Source organism: Marmota flaviventris, chromosome 8, assembly GCF_047511675.1.
Source record: "Marmota flaviventris isolate mMarFla1 chromosome 8, mMarFla1.hap1, whole genome shotgun sequence".
Taxonomy (NCBI): domain Eukaryota; kingdom Metazoa; phylum Chordata; class Mammalia; order Rodentia; family Sciuridae; genus Marmota; species Marmota flaviventris.
This window is the reverse complement of record NC_092505.1, coordinates 70,982,277-70,986,524: the sequence shown is the minus strand read 5'-3', so window position 1 is coordinate 70,986,524 and position 4,248 is coordinate 70,982,277. Positions and strand designations below refer to the sequence as shown.

The 4,248-nt window shown below is 35.9% G+C and overlaps 1 pseudogene; it reads left to right on the top strand.

Annotated features, from left to right (window-relative positions):
• The first annotated feature begins 778 nt into the window (after positions 1-778).
• Positions 779-2,582, top strand: LOC114098967 (ERI1 exoribonuclease 2-like; annotated as a pseudogene).
• Positions 2,583-4,248: the final 1,666 nt, after the last annotated feature.

Genomic DNA, 4,248 nt, shown 5'->3' with positions numbered 1-4,248 from the left:
ATATTCATCTCAACAGCTGTAGCTCAATCTAGAAAGCAGGTGGGGTATTTCCACTATATGGGAGAGGATCCCTAAAAAGGAAAGATAAAATGTGCATGCTCAATAATGAAAGAAATGTGTATGGTTCAAATGTGGTGTCCCCCAAAAGTTCACATGAGACAATGAAAGAATGTATGGAGGAGAAATGATTGAGCCATATCTTTAACCTAATCAGTGAATTAATCCCTGATGGGATTAACTAAGTGGTGACTGAAGACAGGTGAGTGTGGCTGAAGGAAGTGGTTAACTGGGGCAAGGCTCTAGGGGACATACTTTGTATCTGGAGAGTAGAACCTCTCTGCTTTCTGATCATCATGTGAAACTGGTTTCCTCTGCCACACTTTTTCACCATGAAGTTCTGACTCACCTCGAACCCCAAGGAATGGAGCCATCCTTCCTATGGATTAAGACCTTTGAAACCATGAGCCCTGAAATAAACTTTTCCTCCTCTGTGATTGTGCTTATCAATCCTTTTAGTGACAGCAGTGAAAAAGCTAAAATAAAATATGTGCATCCAATCAGAAGAAATGTATACAGGAAAGAGAAAGTAACCATTCTCACAGTGTGCGTAGACACAGCATGCATCCTGACAGTTTGGAAAAGAGCCTCCCCCCACCTTGTGTTGCAGAGGAGAGCTCCCAGGGCCCACCTAGGAGTCTGGGATAATTCCATTTCTTAATTAGAAAGGCTCTGCATGGACTTCCGGCAGCTGGACTTTGGAGAACCCGGAGTGTTGGGGATGGCAACCAAGCTCCTGGTGTGGCAGCTTGGATTAATTAGGAGAAAATCAATTGCACCAGCAATGAGAAACTAGGAAGAAGCAAATCCATTGTATGACTACTTAATTGTGATTGATTTTGAATCCACCTGCTGGAATGATGGGAAACACCACAATAGCCAGGAAAATAATTTAATTTCCAGCAGTATTGCTGAACACATTAACTGGAGAGATTGAATGCAAATTCCATGCTTATGTTCAGCCTCAAGAACATCCAGTTCTTTCAGAATTTTGCATGGAGCTGACAGGCATAAAACAGGCTCAAGTTGATGAAGAAGCCCCTCTGAAGATTTGCTTATCTCAGTTCTGTAAATGGATTCATAAGATTCAGCAACAGAAGAAAATTATTTTTGCTACTGGAGTTTCAGAGCCTTCTACTTCTGCAGCAAAATTGTGTCATTTGTTACTTGGTCAGACTGGGACTTGGGGGTTTGCCTGGAGTATGAGTGTAAAAGAAAACAACTGTTAAAACCCATGTTCTTAAATTCCTGGATTGATCTCAGAGCAACTTACAAGCTCTTCTATAGAAGAAAGCCAAAAGGACTAAGCGGTGCCTTGCAGGAAGTGGGAATAGAATTCTGGGTTGGATGATTCTCGCAATACTGCTCTTCTTGCTTGGAAAATGATCAGAGATGGGTGCCTGATGAAAATTACAAGGTCCTTCAACAAGAAAGTATAAATGCAGAATTTCTAAAGCTGTTGGATTTGTCTATGGAATCATAGGTATTCATCTATCTATGTGCAGAAGCAAAAAAATAAAAAATAAAAATGAACATCTTGTAGTTAATACCAAATCTAATTCTTCAACATTTAATTCATAATTGGTACTTGTCTCTACTACCATTCCTTCTGTTAATCATGTTTCTGAAATGGAAATAAGTTCTACTCTTGACTGTTTGCCTATGTTGGCTGAATGGGAAGACATAGTTTTACTGCCAGCATCTCAACCTGAGGAAAATATAGTCTACTTCCTATTAGTGACACAAAAGTAGAGACTTCACTTAATTCTGAAGAAAGAATAATGGTTTTAAAAGAGACAGAAGTGCTGAGTCATGAAAATTTTGGAGGCATCAAGAAAACTTTTCAGGAATTGGAGACCACTAAGTCCATTGTGTAGAAGAGTCCTCACACTACTATTTATATGTAAAAGAAGCTAAATATCCAGGTTCAGATGTGTCTGCCTTTAAGTTACCTGAACGCAAATTATGTGCCTTTAACAGTGTCAATGCATCTCATGCTTCAGTTTTGGGGAAACACCCTCTTTCTTTAGGTGTCTCTAAAAGGAATTCATCTAGTCCCCCAGTTTTCCCACCAGCAAAAAAAAAACCAGACCTTCACTATTCATGAAGAAACTCCAGCATCATCTGATTGCTCCCCAAGAAAAAGTTCTTGTCAGAAGGTTGCCCCCCACCCCTTGTATTAACTTCTGCAGTGAATCTACAGGAGCCTTGGAAGAGTGGGAAAATGACACCTCCCTTATGCAAGTGTGGCCGAAGATCTAAGAGACTTGTTGTTTCTAACAATGGACCAAACCATGGAAGAGTCTTCTATTATTGCCCTATTGGCAAATACCAAGAAAACAGAAAGTGTTGTGATTATTTTAAATGGGAACAAACACTTCAGAAGGAAAAAGCCATCAACATGGTTCTATCTCATTCCCCAGGGAGACTCAACTTTTAGTTCTCCAGTAACAAGCCATATTCGTGGCAGTAATTGTCTTCCTACTAAAAATTCTTTGAGACTCAGACCTTCAATGAGGAATTGATAAATTTTCTCTACAGTTAAACTGTTTTTACTTTTAGGACAACTTTTATGTGACTTTTAGTGCAGGAAAGACAAAAAAGTATAGGGCTACAAGTTATGGAGTCTTAACATATCTGAATTCTGTAGACTGTATTGTAGCAGATACACACACACACATATACACACGCACACATACACACACACACATACACACACACACACACAGAAAGAGAAAATATATTTCATGCCTTCCACTTTCACTCACCATTTGCTTAACAATTGCCTTCTGTTTGTTCAGGTATGAATCCTAATTATTCCTTAAATTCCCAAACATGAACATTCTGGTGCTATCTTACACATTTATTTATATTTCATATAGTAATGTTTGCTGAATTTCATACCTCCTTGAAGAATTACAAAATATTTTATAAACTGTATTCATTAGGTTAAATATAATAAGCAATAATAGTACATGATGTTCATTTTTCTAGTTAGACCTTGAAACAAATTATAAGCTAGTTTTAAATTATTTGAATAAAAATGTGACTAATAAAATTCCCTACTCTATTTTTAGGTAGATACTTGAAAATTATGATAATCTCCAGATTGATATTTTTTACTTTTCTGAAAAATTATAAGTTGTTTAGTTTTATTCAAGGCTTAATTATTAGTTCTAATTTGTATGTTCACATATTGGAATTATTTAACTAAGGCTTAAAATCCAATGTGGCAGAGATTTGATTGATTTATAGAAACTGCTTCTATACCAAACATTTAAGAATGCTGTGGTCTGGAGATATAGCTCAGTGGTTGAACATGTACCTGGCATGTGCTAGGCCCTGGGTTTGATCCCTAGTGTTACAAAAAAGAAGTATCAAAATAAAAATTCCTGAGCAATTGATGACATGTATTTTGTGGTGCCAAATTATAGGAACAATTACACTGGTACATAGGAATCTATTGACTATTTTATATCAAATTCAGCCTCTGATGTCATAATTACAAAATATTTTAAATCAACAGTTTATAAGCATACTGTCACATTTTTTAAAATCACCTCTTCCTAAACTTATAGTTTTTACAAATTTAGAGATACCATGTTTATTTCATATGTACTATAATAATGGGATGAATTTAAATTGTTTTCCATTCTTTCTTCTTCAGTTCATTTCTTTTTATCTTCCCACTAATAGTCTTTGGAAGCTCTTGAATAAATTCTATGTGTAAATATAAAGAAGAAGAAAATTAGTCTAAAAGTTTTCATCTTTAGATAAAGCCAGTTATGTAGTAGTTCTATTATGAATTCTACATGAAAAGATTAGGACACCTGTTGTGGGTTTTTGGTAACCAAAATGGGAAGGGGATATTGTTGAGGAGATTTTTCTTTATATTTAGTATTTACTGCAAGTTCACTGAGCCAAGTAAAGAGTTTAATTTTAAAAATTCAGATTCTTATTTACACATCATTATTTCGATTTGAAACACTTTATGTAGCATGTTTGAGGTGAGTGTTCATTAAAAAGGAAAAAATAAACAGTTGAAACAAATTCCATAACACTGAACAAATATTCATCATAAGTAGGATGCCTACCTTTCTTGGGTATTTGTAGGATGCTGTACTTCTTTTTACAGATCCTCAATCTCGTTTTTTAGTTGTTCTTGGTCATGTGACTTGTAATCAGAGTTCA